At 55.2% G+C, this 16,201-nt stretch overlaps 1 pseudogene; it reads right to left on the bottom strand.

The window, feature by feature from the left end:
• Nucleotides 1-8,153: 8,153 nt before the first annotated feature.
• Nucleotides 8,154-16,201, bottom strand: part of LOC148139849 (uncharacterized) — a 185,064-nt pseudogene continuing 177,016 nt past the window's right edge.

Genomic DNA, 16,201 nt, shown 5'->3' with positions numbered 1-16,201 from the left:
AAAGCTGCACTATCAGAGGGGCAGTACTGAGGGAATGCTGCACTGTCAAAGGGTTCGTCGTGAGGGAAATCTGCACAGTCAGAGGGTCAGTACTGAGGGAATTCTGCACAGTCAGAGGGTCAATACTGAGGGAAAGCTGCACTATCAGAGGGTCAGTACTGAGGGAAAGCTGCACTATCAGAGGGTCAGTACTGAGGAGAGCTGTGCTGTCAAAGGGTCAGTACTGAGGGAGTGCTGCACTGTCAGAGGGTCAGTACTGAGGGAGTGCTGCACGGCCAGAGGGTCAGTACTGAGGGAGTGCTGCACTGCCAGAGGGTCAGTACTGAGGGAGTGCTGCACTGTCAGAGGCTCTGTACTGAGGTAGTGCCGCACTGTGAGAGGGTCAGTACAGAGGGAGTGCTGCACTGTCAGAGGGTCAGTACTGAGGGAGTGCTGCACTGTCAGAGGGTCAGTACTGAGGAGAGCTGTACTGTCAAAGTGTCAGTACTGAGGGAGTGCTGCACTGTCAGAGGGTCAGTACTGAGGGAGTGCTGTACTGTCAGATGGTCAGTACTGAGGGAGTGCTGCACTGCCAGAGGGTCAGTACTGAGGGAGTGCTGCACTGTCAGAGGGTCAGTACTGAGGAGAGCTGTACTGTCAAAGGGTCAGTACTGAGGGAGTGCTGCACTGTCAGAGGGTCAGTACTGAGGGAGTGCTGTGCTGTCAGATGGTCAGTACTGAGGGAGTGCTGCACTGCCAGAGGGTCAGTACTGAGGGAGTGCTGCACTGTCAGAGGCTCTGTACTGAGGTAGTGCCGCACTGTGAGAGGGTCAGTACAGAGGGAGTGCTGCACTGTCAGAGGGTCAGTACTGAGGGAGTGCTGCACTGTCAGAGGGTCAGTACTGAGCGAGCGCTGCTCTGTCAGCGGTTCAGTATTGAGGGAGTGCTGCACTGTCAGAGTGTCAGTACTGAGGGTAAGCTGCACTGTCAGAGGGTCAGTACTGAGGGAGTGCTGCACTGTCAGAGGGTCAGTACTGAGGGAACGCTGCACTGTCAGAGGGTCAGTACTGAGGGAGTGCTGTACTGTCAGATGGTCAGTACTGAGGGAGTGCTGCACTGCCAGAGGGTCAGTACTGAGGAGAACTGTACTGTCAAAGGGTCAGTACTGAGGGAAATCTGCACAGTCAGAGGGTCAATACTGAGGGAAAGCTGCATTATCAGAGGGTCAGTACTGAGGGAAAGCTGCACTATCAGAGGGTCAGTACTGAGGAGAGCTGTACTGTCAAAGGATCAGTACTGAGGGAGTGCTGCACTGTCAGAGGGTCAGTACTGAGGGAGTGCTGCACGGCCAGAGGGTCAGTACTGAGGGAGTGCTGCACTGTCAGAGGGTCAGTACTGAGGGAGTGCTGTACTGTCAGATGGTCAGTACTGAGGGAGTGCTGCACTGCCAGAGGGTCAGTACTGAGGGAGTGCTGCACTGTCAGAGGCTCTGTACTGAGGTAGTGCCGCACTGTGAGAGGGTCAGTACAGAGGGAGTGCTGCACTGTCAGAGGGTCAGTACTGAGGGAGTGCTGCACTGTCAGAGGGTCAGTACTGAGCGAGCGCTGCTCTGTCAGCGGTTCAATATTGAGGGAGTGCTGCACTGTCAGAGTGTCAGTACTGAGGGTAAGCTGCACTGTCAGAGGTTTAGTACTGAGGGAAAGCTGCACTGTCAGAGGGTCAGTTCCGATGGAGTGCTGCACTTTCAGGGGGACAATACTGAGGGAAAGCTTCACTGTCAGATGGTCAGTACTGAGGGAGTGCCGCACTGTGAGAGGGTCAGTACTGAGGGCGTGCTGCACTGTCAGAGGGTCTGTACTGAGGGAAAGCTGCACTATCAGAGGGCCAGTACTGAGGGAATGCTGCACTGTCAAAGGGTTAGTCGTGAGGGAAATCTGCACAGTCAGAGGGTCAGTACTGAGGGAAATCTGCACAGTCAGAGGGTCAATACTGAGGGAAAGCTGCACTATCAGAGGGTCAGTACTGAGGGAGTGCTGCACTGTCAGAGGGTCAGTACTGAGGGAGTGCTGCACTGTCAGAGGGTCAGTACTGAGGAGAGCTGTACTGTCAAAGTGTCAGTACTGAGGGAGTGCTGCACTGTCAGAGGGTCAGTACTGAGGGAGTGCTGTACTGTCAGATGGTCAGTACTGAGGGAGTGCTGCACTGCCAGAGGGTCAGTACTGAGGGAGTGCTGCACTGTCAGAGGGTCAGTACTGAGGAGAGCTGTACCGTCAAAGGGTCAGTACTGAGGGAGTGCTGCACTGTCAGAGGGTCAGTACTGAGGGAGTGCTGTGCTGTCAGATGGTCAGTACTGAGGGAGTGCTGCACTGCCAGAGGGTCAGTACTGAGGGAGTGCTGCACTGTCAGAGGCTCTGTACTGAGGTAGTGCCGCACTGTGAGAGGGTCAGTACAGAGGGAGTGCTGCACTGTCAGAGGGTCAGTACTGAGGGAGTGCTGCACTGTCAGAGGGTCAGTACTGAGCGAGCGCTGCTCTGTCAGCGGTTCAGTATTGAGGGAGTGCTGCACTGTCAGAGTGTCAGTACTGAGGGTAAGCTGCACTGTCAGAGGGTCAGTACTGAGGGAGTGCTGCACTGTCAGAGGGTCAGTACTGAGGGAACGCTGCACTGTCAGAGGGTCAGTACTGAGGGAGTGCTGTACTGTCAGATGGTCAGTACTGAGGGAGTGCTGCACTGCCAGAGGGTCAGTACTGAGGAGAACTGTACTGTCAAAGGGTCAGTACTGAGGGAAATCTGCACAGTCAGAGGGTCAATACTGAGGGAAAGCTGCATTATCAGAGGGTCAGTACTGAGGGAAAGCTGCACTATCAGAGGGTCAGTACTGAGGAGAGCTGTACTGTCAAAGGATCAGTACTGAGGGAGTGCTGCACTGTCAGAGGGTCAGTACTGAGGGAGTGCTGCACGGCCAGAGGGTCAGTACTGAGGGAGTGCTGCACTGTCAGAGGGTCAGTACTGAGGGAGTGCTGTACTGTCAGATGGTCAGTACTGAGGGAGTGCTGCACTGCCAGAGGGTCAGTACTGAGGGAGTGCTGCACTGTCAGAGGCTCTGTACTGAGGTAGTGCCGCACTGTGAGAGGGTCAGTACAGAGGGAGTGCTGCACTGTCAGAGGGTCAGTACTGAGGGAGTGCTGCACTGTCAGAGGGTCAGTACTGAGCGAGCGCTGCTCTGTCAGCGGTTCAATATTGAGGGAGTGCTGCACTGTCAGAGTGTCAGTACTGAGGGTAAGCTGCACTGTCAGAGGTTTAGTACTGAGGGAAAGCTGCACTGTCAGAGGGTCAGTTCCGATGGAGTGCTGCACTTTCAGGGGGACAATACTGAGGGAAAGCTTCACTGTCAGATGGTCAGTACTGAGGGAGTGCCGCACTGTGAGAGGGTCAGTACTGAGGGCGTGCTGCACTGTCAGAGGGTCTGTACTGAGGGAAAGCTGCACTATCAGAGGGCCAGTACTGAGGGAATGCTGCACTGTCAAAGGGTTAGTCGTGAGGGAAATCTGCACAGTCAGAGGGTCAGTACTGAGGGAAATCTGCACAGTCAGAGGGTCAATACTGAGGGAAAGCTGCACTATCAGAGGGTCAGTACTGAGGGAAAGCTGCACTATCAGAGGGTCAGTACTGAGGGAGTGCTGCACTGTCAGATGGTCAGTACTGAGGGAGTGCCGCACTGTGAGAGGGTCAGTACTGAGTGCGTGCTGCACTGTCAGAGGGTCTGTACTGAGGGAAAGCTGCACTATCAGAGGGGCAGTACTGAGGGAATGCTGCACTGTCAAAGGGTTCATCGTGAGGGAAATCTGCACAGTCAGAGGGTCAGTACTGAGGGAAATCTGCACAGTCAGAGGGTCAATACTGAGGGAAAGCTGCACTATCAGAGGGTCAGTACTGAGGGAGTGCTGCACTGTCAGAGGGTCAGTACTGAGGGAGTGCTGCACGGCCAGAGGGTCAGTACTGAGGGAGTGCTGCACTGCCAGAGGGTCAGTACTGAGGGAGTGCTGCACTGTCAGAGGCTCTGTACTGAGGTAGTGCCGCACTGTGAGAGGGTCAGTACAGAGGGAGTGCTGCACTGTCAGAGGGTCAGTGCAGAGGGAGTGCTGCACTGTCAGCGGTTCAGTATTGAGGGAGTGCTGCACTGTCAGAGTGTCAGTACTGAGGGTAAGCTGCACTGTCAGAGGGTCAGTACTGAGGGAGTGCTGCACTGTCAGAGGGTCAGTACTGAGGGAAAGCTGCACTGTCAGAGGGTCAGTACTGAGGGAGTGCTGCACTGTCAGAGGGTCAGTATTGAGGGAGTGCTGCACTGTCAGAGGGTCAGTTTCGATGGGGTGCTGCTCTGTGAGACGGTCAGTACTGAGGGAAAGCTGCACTGTCAGACGGTCAGTACTGAGGGAGTGCTGCACTGTCAGAGGGTCAGTACTGAGGGAAGGCTGCACTGTCAGTGGGTCAGTTTCGATGGAGTGCTGCACTGTCAGAGGGTCAGTACTGAGGGAAAGCTGCACTGTCAGAGGGTCAGTACTGAGGGAGTGCTGCACTGTCAGAGGGTCAGTACTGAGGGAAAGCGGCCATATCAGAAGGTCATTACTGAGGGAGTACTGCACTGTCAGAGGGTCAGTACTGAGGGAGTGCTGCACTGTCAGTGGGTCAGTTCTGAGGGAGTGCTGCACGATCAGAGGGTCTGTACTGAGGGAAAGCTGCACTATCAGAGGGGCAGTACTGAGGGAATGCTGCACTGTCAAAGGGTTAGTAGTGAGGGAAATCTGCACAGTCAGGGTGTCAGTACTGAGGGAAATCTGCACAGTCAGAGGGTCAGTACTGAGGGAAAGCTGCACTATCAGAGGGTCAGTACTGAGGAGAGCTGTACCGTCAAAGGGTCAGTACTGAGGGAGTGCTGCACTGTCAGAGGGTCAGTACTGAGGGACTGCAGCACTGACAATCGGTCAGTACTGAGGGAAAGCTGAACAATCAGTGGGTCTGTACTGTGTGAGTGATGCACAGTCAGAGGATCTGCACTGAGGGAGTGCTGCACTGCCAGAGGGTCAGTACTGAGGGAGTGCTGCACTGTCAGATGGTCAGTACTGAGGGAGTGCTGCACTGTCAGAGGGTCAGTACTGAGGGAGTGCTGCACTGTCAGAGCGTCAGTACTGAGGGAAAGCTGCACTGTCAGAGGGTCAGTGCTGAGTGAGTGATGCACAGTCAGAGGATCTGCACTGAGGGAGTGCTGTACTGTCAGATGGTCAGTACTGAGGGAGTACTGCACTGCCAGAGGGTCAGTACTGAGGGAGTGCTGCACTGTCAGAGGCTCTGTACTGAGGGAGTGCCGCACTGTGAGAGGGTCAGAACTGAGCGAGTGCTTCACTGTCAGAGGTTCAGTACTGAGGGAGTGCTTCACTGTCAAAGGTTCAGTACTGAGGGAGTGCTGCACTGTCAGATGGTCAGTACTGAGGGAGTGCTGCACTGTCAGAGGGACTGTACGGAGAGAGTGATGTACTGTCAGAGGGTCAGTACTGAGGCGGTGCTGCACTGTCAGAGGGTCAGTACTGAGGGAAAGCTGCACTGTCAGAGGGTCAGTACTGAGGGAGTGCTGCACTGTCAGAGGGTCAGTATTGAGGGAATGCTGCACTGTCAGAGGGTCAGTTTCGATGGGGTGCTGCACTGTCAGACGGTCAGTACTGAGGTAAACCTGCACTGTCAGAGGGTCAGTACTGAGGGAGAGCTGCACTGTCAGAGGGTCAGTACTGAGGGAGTGCTGCACTGTCAGAGGGTCAGTACTGAGGGAAAGCTGCACTGTCAGAGGGTCAGTTTCGATGGAGTGCTGCACTGTCAGAGGGTCAGTACTGAGGGAAAGCTGCACTGTCAGAGGGTCAGTACTGAGGGAGTGCTGCACTGTCAGAGGGTCAGTACTGTGGGAGTGCTGCACTGTCAGAGCGTCAGTACTGAGGGAAAGCTGCACGATCAGAGAGGCAGTACAGAGGCAACGCTGCACTGTCAGAGGGTCAGTACTGAGGGAGTGCTGCACTGTCAGAGGGTCTGTCCTAAGGGAGCGCTGCACTGTCAGAGGGTCAGTATTGAGGGAGTGCTGCACTGTCAGAGGGTCAGTACTGAATGAGTTCTGCACTGTCAGAGTGTCAGTACTGAGGGAAAGCTGCACTGTCAGAGGGTCAGTACTGAGGGAGTGCTGCACTGTCAGAGGTACAGTACTGAGTGAAAACTGCACTGTCAGTGGGTCAGTACTGAGGGAGTGCTTCACTGTCAGAGGTTCAGTACTGAGGGAGTGCTGCACTGTCCGAGGGTCTGTACTGAGGGAATGCCGCACTGTGAGAGAGTCAGTACTGAGGGAGTGTTGCACTGTCAGAGGGTCAGTACTGAGGGAGTGCTGCACTGTCAGAGGGTCAGTACTGAGGGTAAGCTGCACTGTCAGAGGGTCAGTACTGAGGGAGTGCTGCACTGTCAGAGGGTCAGAACTGAGGGAAAGCTGCACTGTTAGAGGGTCAGTACTGAGGGAGTGCTGCACTGTCAGAGGGTCAGTACTGAGGGAGAGCTGCACTGTCAGTGGGTCAGTTGCGATGGGGTGCTGCACTGTCAGAGGGTCAGTACTGAGGGAAAGCTGCACTGTCAGAGGGTCAGTACTGAGGGAGTGCTGCACTGTCAGAGGGTCAGTACTGAGCGAGTGCTGCGCTGTCAGAGGGTCAGTACTGAGGGAAAGCTGCACTGTCAAAGGGTCAGTTTCGATGGAGTGCAGCACTGTCAGAGGGTCAGTACTGAGGGAATGCTACACTGTCAGAGGGTCAGTACTGAGGGAGTGCTGCACTGTCAGAGGGTCAGTACGGTGGGAGTGCTGCACTGTCAGAGCGTCAGTACTGAGGGATAGCTGCACTGTCAGAGAGGCAGTACAGAGGGAATGCTGCACTGTCAGAGGGTCAGTACTGAGGGAGTGCTGCACTGTCAGAGGGTCAGGACTGAGGGAGTGCTGCACTGTCAGAGGGTCTGTACCAAGGTAGCGCTGCACTGTCAGAGGGTCAGTATTGAGGTAGTGCTGCACTGTCAGAGGGTCAGTACTGAGGGAATTCTGCACTGTCAGAGGGTCAGTACTGAGGGAGTTCTGCACTGTCAGATGGTCAGTACTGAGGGAAAGCTGCACTGTCAGAGGGACAGTACTGAGGGAGTGCTGCACTGGCAGAGGTACAGTACTGAGGGAAAGCTGCACTGTCAGTGGGTCAGTACTGAGGGAGTGCTTCACTGTCAGAGGTTCAGTACTGAGGGAGTGCTTCACTGTCAAAGGTTCAGTACTGAGGGAGTGCTGCACTGTCAGATGGTCAGTACTGAGGGAGTGCTGCACTGTCAGAGGGACTGTACGGAGAGAGTGATGTACTGTCAGAGGGTCAGTACTGAGGCGGTGCTGCACTGTCAGAGGGTCAGTACTGAGTGAGTGATGCACAGTCAGAGGATCTGCACTGAGGGAGTGCTGCACTGCCAGAGGTTCAGGACTGAGGGAGTGCTGCAGTGTCAGAGGGTCAGTACTGAGGGAGTGCTGCACTGTCAGAGGGTCAGTACTGAGTGAGTGCTGCACTGTCAGAGGGTCAGTACTGAGGGAGTGCTGCACTGTCAGAGGGTCAGTACTGAGGGAAAGCTGCACTGTCAGAGGGTCAGTTTCGATGGAGTGCTGCACTGTCAGAGGGTCAGTACTGAGGGAAAGCTGCACTGTCAGAGGGTCAGTACTGAGGGAATGCTGCACTGTCAGAGGGTCAGTACTGTGGGAGTGCTGCACTGTCAGAGCGTCTGTACTGAGGGAAAGCTGCACGATCAGAGAGGCAGTACAGAGGCAACGCTGCACTGTCAGAGGGTCAGTACTGAGGGAGTGCTGCACTGTCAGAGGGTCAGTACTGAGGGAGTGCTGCACTGTCAGAGGGTCTGTCCTAAGGGAGCGCTGCACTGTCAGAGGGTCAGTATTGAGGGAGTGCTGCACTGTCAGAGGGTCAGTACTGAATGAGTTCTGCACTGTCAGAGTGTCAGTACTGAGGGAAAGCTGCACTGTCAGAGGGTCAGTACTGAGGGAGTGCTGCACTGTCAGAGGTACAGTACTGAGTGAAAACTGCACTGTCAGTGGGTCAGTACTGAGGGAGTGCTTCACTGTCAGAGGTTCAGTACTGAGGGAGTGCTGCACTGTCCGAGGGTCTGTACTGAGGGAATGCCGCACTGTGAGAGAGTCAGTACTGAGGGAGTGTTGCACTGTCAGAGGGTCAGTACTGAGGGAGTGCTGCACTGTCAGAGGGTCAGTACTGAGGGTAAGCTGCACTGTCAGAGGGTCAGTACTGAGGGAGTGCTGCACTGTCAGAGGGTCAGAACTGAGGGAAAGCTGCACTGTCAGAGGGTCAGTACTGAGGGAGTGCTGCACTGTCAGAGGGTCAGTACTGAGGGAGAGCTGCACTGTCAGTGGGTCAGTTGCGATGGGGTGCTGCACTGTCAGAGGGTCAGTACTGAGGGAAAGCTGCACTGTCAGAGGGTCAGTACTGAGGGAGTGCTGCACTGTCAGAGGGTCAGTACTGAGCGAGTGCTGCGCTGTCAGAGGGTCAGTACTGAGGGAAAGCTGCACTGTCAAAGGGTCAGTTTCGATGGAGTGCAGCACTGTCAGAGGGTCAGTACTGAGGGAATGCTACACTGTCAGAGGGTCAGTACTGAGGGAGTGCTGCACTGTCAGAGGGTCAGTACGGTGGGAGTGCTGCACTGTCAGAGCGTCAGTACTGAGGGATAGCTGCACTGTCAGAGAGGCAGTACAGAGGGAATGCTGCACTGTCAGAGGGTCAGTACTGAGGGAGTGCTGCACTGTCAGAGGGTCAGGACTGAGGGAGTGCTGCACTGTCAGAGGGTCTGTACCAAGGTAGCGCTGCACTGTCAGAGGGTCAGTATTGAGGTAGTGCTGCACTGTCAGAGGGTCAGTACTGAGGGAATTCTGCACTGTCAGAGGGTCAGTACTGAGGGAGTTCTGCACTGTCAGATGGTCAGTACTGAGGGAAAGCTGCACTGTCAGAGGGACAGTACTGAGGGAGTGCTGCACTGGCAGAGGTACAGTACTGAGGGAAAGCTGCACTGTCAGTGGGTCAGTATTGAGGGAGTGCTTCACTGTCAGAGGTTCAGTACTGAGGGAGTGCTTCACTGTCAAAGGTTCAGTACTGAGGGAGTGCTGCACTGTCAGATGGTCAGTACTGAGGGAGTGCTGCACTGTCAGAGGGACTGTACGGAGAGAGTGATGTACTGTCAGAGGGTCAGTACTGAGGCGGTGCTGCACTGTCAGAGGGTCAGTACTGAGTGAGTGATGCACAGTCAGAGGATCTGCACTGAGGGAGTGCTGCACTGCCAGAGGTTCAGGACTGAGGGAGTGCTGCAGTGTCAGAGGGTCAGTACTGAGGGAGTGCTGCACTGTCAGAGGGTCAGTACTGAGTGAGTGCTGCACTGTCAGAGGGTCAGTACTGAGGGAAAGCTGCACTGTCAGATGGTCAGTACTGAGGGAAAGCTGCACTGTCAGAGGTTCAGTACTGAGGGAGTGCTTGACTGTCAGATGTTCAGTACTGAGGGAGTGCTGCACTGTCAGAGGCTCTGTACTGAGGGAGTGCCGCACTGTGAGAGGGTCAGTACAGACGGAGTGCTGCACTGTCAGAGGGTCAGTACTGAGGGAGTGCTGCACTGTCAGAGGGTCAGTACTGAGCGAGCGCTGCTCTGTCAGCCGTTCAGTATTGTGGGAGTGCTGCACTGTCAGAGTGTCAGTACCGAGGGTAAGTTGCACTGTCAGAGGGTCAGTACTGAGGGAGTGCGGCACTGTCAGAGGGTCAGTACTGAGGGAAAGCTGCACTGTCAGAGGGTCAGTACTGAGGGAGTGCTGCACTGTCAGAGGGTCAGTACTGAGGGAAATCTGCACTGTCAGACGGTCAGTTTCGATGGGGTGCTGCACTGTCAGAGGGTAAGTACTGAGGGAAAGCTGCAATGTCAGAGGGTCAGTACTGAGGGAGTACTGCACTGTGAGAGGGTCAGTACTGTGGGAAAGCTGAACAGTCAGAGGGTCAGTACTGAGGGAGTGCTGCACTGTCAGATGGTCAGTACTGAGGGAGTGCTGCACTGTCAGAGGGTCTGTCCTAAGGGAGCGCTGCACTGTCAGAGGGTCAGTATTGAGGGAGTGCTGCACTGTCAGAGGGTCAGTACTGAATGAGTTCTGCACTGTCAGAGTGTCAGTACTGAGGGAAAGCTGCACTGTCAGAGGGTCAGTACTGAGGGAGTGCTGCACTGTCAGAGGTACAGTACTGAGTGAAAACTGCACTGTCAGTGGGTCAGTACTGAGGGAGTGCTTCACTGTCAGAGGTTCAGTACTGAGGGAGTGCTGCACTGTCCGAGGGTCTGTACTGAGGGAATGCCGCACTGTGAGAGAGTCAGTACTGAGGGAGTGTTGCACTGTCAGAGGGTCAGTACTGAGGGAGTGCTGCACTGTCAGAGGGTCAGTACTGAGGGTAAGCTGCACTGTCAGAGGGTCAGTACTGAGGGAGTGCTGCACTGTCAGAGGGTCAGAACTGAGGGAAAGCTGCACTGTCAGAGGGTCAGTACTGAGGGAGTGCTGCACTGTCAGAGGGTCAGTACTGAGGGAGAGCTGCACTGTCAGTGGGTCAGTTGCGATGGGGTGCTGCACTGTCAGAGGGTCAGTACTGAGGGAAAGCTGCACTGTCAGAGGGTCAGTACTGAGGGAGTGCTGCACTGTCAGAGGGTCAGTACTGAGCGAGTGCTGCGCTGTCAGAGGGTCAGTACTGAGGGAAAGCTGCACTGTCAAAGGGTCAGTTTCGATGGAGTGCAGCACTGTCAGAGGGTCAGTACTGAGGGAATGCTACACTGTCAGAGGGTCAGTACTGAGGGAGTGCTGCACTGTCAGAGGGTCAGTACGGTGGGAGTGCTGCACTGTCAGAGCGTCAGTACTGAGGGATAGCTGCACTGTCAGAGAGGCAGTACAGAGGGAATGCTGCACTGTCAGAGGGTCAGTACTGAGGGAGTGCTGCACTGTCAGAGGGTCAGGACTGAGGGAGTGCTGCACTGTCAGAGGGTCTGTACCAAGGTAGCGCTGCACTGTCAGAGGGTCAGTATTGAGGTAGTGCTGCACTGTCAGAGGGTCAGTACTGAGGGAATTCTGCACTGTCAGAGGGTCAGTACTGAGGGAGTTCTGCACTGTCAGATGGTCAGTACTGAGGGAAAGCTGCACTGTCAGAGGGACAGTACTGAGGGAGTGCTGCACTGGCAGAGGTACAGTACTGAGGGAAAGCTGCACTGTCAGAGGGTCAGTACTGAGGGAGTGCTGCACTGTCAGAGGTACAGTACTGAGTGAAAACTGCACTGTCAGTGGGTCAGTACTGAGGGAGTGCTTCACTGTCAGAGGTTCAGTACTGAGGGAGTGCTGCACTGTCCGAGGGTCTGTACTGAGGGAATGCCGCACTGTGAGAGAGTCAGTACTGAGGGAGTGTTGCACTGTCAGAGGGTCAGTACTGAGGGAGTGCTGCACTGTCAGAGGGTCAGTACTGAGGGTAAGCTGCACTGTCAGAGGGTCAGTACTGAGGGAGTGCTGCACTGTCAGAGGGTCAGAACTGAGGGAAAGCTGCACTGTCAGAGGGTCAGTACTGAGGGAGTGCTGCACTGTCAGAGGGTCAGTACTGAGGGAGAGCTGCACTGTCAGTGGGTCAGTTGCGATGGGGTGCTGCACTGTCAGAGGGTCAGTACTGAGGGAAAGCTGCACTGTCAGAGGGTCAGTACTGAGGGAGTGCTGCACTGTCAGAGGGTCAGTACTGAGCGAGTGCTGCGCTGTCAGAGGGTCAGTACTGAGGGAAAGCTGCACTGTCAAAGGGTCAGTTTCGATGGAGTGCAGCACTGTCAGAGGGTCAGTACTGAGGGAATGCTACACTGTCAGAGGGTCAGTACTGAGGGAGTGCTGCACTGTCAGAGGGTCAGTACGGTGGGAGTGCTGCACTGTCAGAGCGTCAGTACTGAGGGATAGCTGCACTGTCAGAGAGGCAGTACAGAGGGAATGCTGCACTGTCAGAGGGTCAGTACTGAGGGAGTGCTGCACTGTCAGAGGGTCAGGACTGAGGGAGTGCTGCACTGTCAGAGGGTCTGTACCAAGGTAGCGCTGCACTGTCAGAGGGTCAGTATTGAGGTAGTGCTGCACTGTCAGAGGGTCAGTACTGAGGGAATTCTGCACTGTCAGAGGGTCAGTACTGAGGGAGTTCTGCACTGTCAGATGGTCAGTACTGAGGGAAAGCTGCACTGTCAGAGGGACAGTACTGAGGGAGTGCTGCACTGGCAGAGGTACAGTACTGAGGGAAAGCTGCACTGTCAGTGGGTCAGTACTGAGGGAGTGCTTCACTGTCAGAGGTTCAGTACTGAGGGAGTGCTTCACTGTCAAAGGTTCAGTACTGAGGGAGTGCTGCACTGTCAGATGGTCAGTACTGAGGGAGTGCTGCACTGTCAGAGGGACTGTACGGAGAGAGTGATGTACTGTCAGAGGGTCAGTACTGAGGCGGTGCTGCACTGTCAGAGGGTCAGTACTGAGTGAGTGATGCACAGTCAGAGGATCTGCACTGAGGGAGTGCTGCACTGCCAGAGGTTCAGGACTGAGGGAGTGCTGCAGTGTCAGAGGGTCAGTACTGAGGGAGTGCTGCACTGTCAGAGGGTCAGTACTGAGTGAGTGCTGCACTGTCAGAGGGTCAGTACTGAGGGAGTGCTGCACTGTCAGAGGGTCAGTACTGAGGGAAAGCTGCACTGTCAGAGGGTCAGTTTCGATGGAGTGCTGCACTGTCAGAGGGTCAGTACTGAGGGAAAGCTGCACTGTCAGAGTGTCAGTACTGAGGGAATGCTGCACTGTCAGAGGGTCAGTACTGTGGGAGTGCTGCACTGTCAGAGCGTCTGTACTGAGGGAAAGCTGCACGATCAGAGAGGCAGTACAGAGGCAACGCTGCACTGTCAGAGGGTCAGTACTGAGGGAGTGCTGCACTGTCAGAGGGTCAGTACTGAGGGAGTGCTGCACTGTCAGAGGGTCTGTCCTAAGGGAGCGCTGCACTGTCAGAGGGTCAGTATTGAGGGAGTGCTGCACTGTCAGAGGGTCAGTACTGAATGAGTTCTGCACTGTCAGAGTGTCAGTACTGAGGGAAAGCTGCACTGTCAGAGGGTCAGTACTGAGGGAGTGCTGCACTGTCAGAGGTACAGTACTGAGTGAAAACTGCACTGTCAGTGGGTCAGTACTGAGGGAGTGCTTCACTGTCAGAGGTTCAGTACTGAGGGAGTGCTGCACTGTCCGAGGGTCTGTACTGAGGGAATGCCGCACTGTGAGAGAGTCAGTACTGAGGGAGTGTTGCACTGTCAGAGGGTCAGTACTGAGGGAGTGCTGCACTGTCAGAGGGTCAGTACTGAGGGTAAGCTGCACTGTCAGAGGGTCAGTACTGAGGGAGTGCTGCACTGTCAGAGGGTCAGAACTGAGGGAAAGCTGCACTGTCAGAGGGTCAGTACTGAGGGAGTGCTGCACTGTCAGAGGGTCAGTACTGAGGGAGAGCTGCACTGTCAGTGGGTCAGTTGCGATGGGGTGCTGCACTGTCAGAGGGTCAGTACTGAGGGAAAGCTGCACTGTCAGAGGGTCAGTACTGAGGGAGTGCTGCACTGTCAGAGGGTCAGTACTGAGCGAGTGCTGCGCTGTCAGAGGGTCAGTACTGAGGGAAAGCTGCACTGTCAAAGGGTCAGTTTCGATGGAGTGCAGCACTGTCAGAGGGTCAGTACTGAGGGAATGCTACACTGTCAGAGGGTCAGTACTGAGGGAGTGCTGCACTGTCAGAGGGTCAGTACGGTGGGAGTGCTGCACTGTCAGAGCGTCAGTACTGAGGGATAGCTGCACTGTCAGAGAGGCAGTACAGAGGGAATGCTGCACTGTCAGAGGGTCAGTACTGAGGGAGTGCTGCACTGTCAGAGGGTCAGGACTGAGGGAGTGCTGCACTGTCAGAGGGTCTGTACCAAGGTAGCGCTGCACTGTCAGAGGGTCAGTATTGAGGTAGTGCTGCACTGTCAGAGGGTCAGTACTGAGGGAATTCTGCACTGTCAGAGGGTCAGTACTGAGGGAGTTCTGCACTGTCAGATGGTCAGTACTGAGGGAAAGCTGCACTGTCAGAGGGACAGTACTGAGGGAGTGCTGCACTGGCAGAGGTACAGTACTGAGGGAAAGCTGCACTGTCAGTGGGTCAGTACTGAGGGAGTGCTTCACTGTCAGAGGTTCAGTACTGAGGGAGTGCTTCACTGTCAAAGGTTCAGTACTGAGGGAGTGCTGCACTGTCAGATGGTCAGTACTGAGGGAGTGCTGCACTGTCAGAGGGACTGTACGGAGAGAGTGATGTACTGTCAGAGGGTCAGTACTGAGGCGGTGCTGCACTCTCAGAGGGTCAGTACTGAGTGAGTGATGCACAGTCAGAGGATCTGCACTGAGGGAGTGCTGCACTGCCAGAGGTTCAGGACTGAGGGAGTGCTGCAGTGTCAGAGGGTCAGTACTGAGGGAGTGCTGCACTGTCAGAGGGTCAGTACTGAGTGAGTGCTGCACTGTCAGAGGGTCAGTACTGAGGGAAAGCTGCACTGTCAGATGGTCAGTACTGAGGGAAAGCTGCACTGTCAGAGGTTCAGTACTGAGGGAGTGCTTGACTGTCAGATGTTCAGTACTGAGGGAGTGCTGCACTGTCAGAGGCTCTGTACTGAGGGAGTGCCGCACTGTGAGAGGGTCAGTACAGACGGAGTGCTGCACTGTCAGAGGGTCAGTACTGAGGGAGTGCTGCACTGTCAGAGGGTCAGTACTGAGCGAGCGCTGCTCTGTCAGCCGTTCAGTATTGTGGGAGTGCTGCACTGTCAGAGTGTCAGTACCGAGGGTAAGTTGCACTGTCAGAGGGTCAGTACTGAGGGAGTGCGGCACTGTCAGAGGGTCAGTACTGAGGGAAAGCTGCACTGTCAGAGGGTCAGTACTGAGGGAGTGCTGCTCTGTCAGAGGGTCAGTACTGAGGGAAATCTGCACTGTCAGACGGTCAGTTTCGATGGGGTGCTGCACTGTCAGAGGGTAAGTACTGAGGGAAAGCTGCAATGTCAGAGGGTCAGTACTGAGGGAGTACTGCACTGTGAGAGGGTCAGTACTGTGGGAAAGCTGAACAGTCAGAGGGTCAGTACTGAGGGAGTGCTGCACTGTCAGATGGTCAGTCCTGAGGGAGTGCTGCACTGTCAGAGGGACTGTACTGAGGGAAAGCTGCACTATCAGAGGGTCAGTAGTGAGGGAGTGCTGCACTGTCAGAGGGTCTGTACTGAGAGAATGGCGCACTGTGTGAGGGTCATTACTGAGGGAGTGCTGCACTGTCAGAGGGTCAGTACTGAGGAAAAGCTGCACTGTCAGAGGGTCAGTACTGAGGGAGAGCTGCACTGTCAGAGAGTTAGTTCCGATGGAGTGCTGCACTGTTAGGGGGTGAATACTGAGGGAGTGCTGTACTGTCAGAGGGTCAGTACTGAGGGAAAGCGGCCATATCAGAAGGTCATTACTGAGGGAGTACTGCACTGTCAGAGGGTCAGTACTGAGGGAGTGCTGCACTGTCAGAGGGTCAGTTCTGAGGGAGTGCTGCACGATCAGAGGGTCTGTACAGAGGGAAAGCTGCACTATCAGAGGGGCAGTACTGAGGGAATGCTGCACTGTCAAAGGGTTAGTAGTGAGGGAAATCTGCACAGTCAGGGTGTCAGTACTGAGGGAAATCTGCACAGTCAGAGGGTCAGTACTGAGGGAAAGCTGCACTATCAGAGAGTCAGTACTGAGGAGAGCTGTACTGTCAAAGGGTCAGTACTGAGGGAGTGCTGCACTGTCAGAGGGTCAGTACTGAGGGAGTGCAGCACTGACAATCGGTCAGTACTGAGGGAAAGCTGAACAATCAGAGGGTCTGTACTGTGTGAGTGATGCACAGTCAGAGGATCTGCACTGAGGGAGTGCTGCACTGCCAGAGGGTCAGTACTGAGGGAGTGCTGCACTGTCAGATGGTCAGTACTGAGGGAGTGCTGCACTGTCAGAGGGTCAGTACTGAGGGAGTGCTGCACTGTCAGAGGGTCAGTACTGAGGGAAAGCTGCACTGTCAGAGGGTCAGTACTGAGTGAGTGATGCA

This window comes from Chiloscyllium plagiosum, unplaced genomic scaffold (assembly GCF_037043375.1).
Source record: "Chiloscyllium plagiosum isolate Xiang-an unplaced genomic scaffold, Cpla_swu_hap1 HiC_scaffold_37, whole genome shotgun sequence".
In the NCBI taxonomy this organism is placed as follows: domain Eukaryota; kingdom Metazoa; phylum Chordata; class Chondrichthyes; order Orectolobiformes; family Hemiscylliidae; genus Chiloscyllium; species Chiloscyllium plagiosum.
This window is presented reverse-complemented; position numbering and strand designations above follow the sequence as displayed.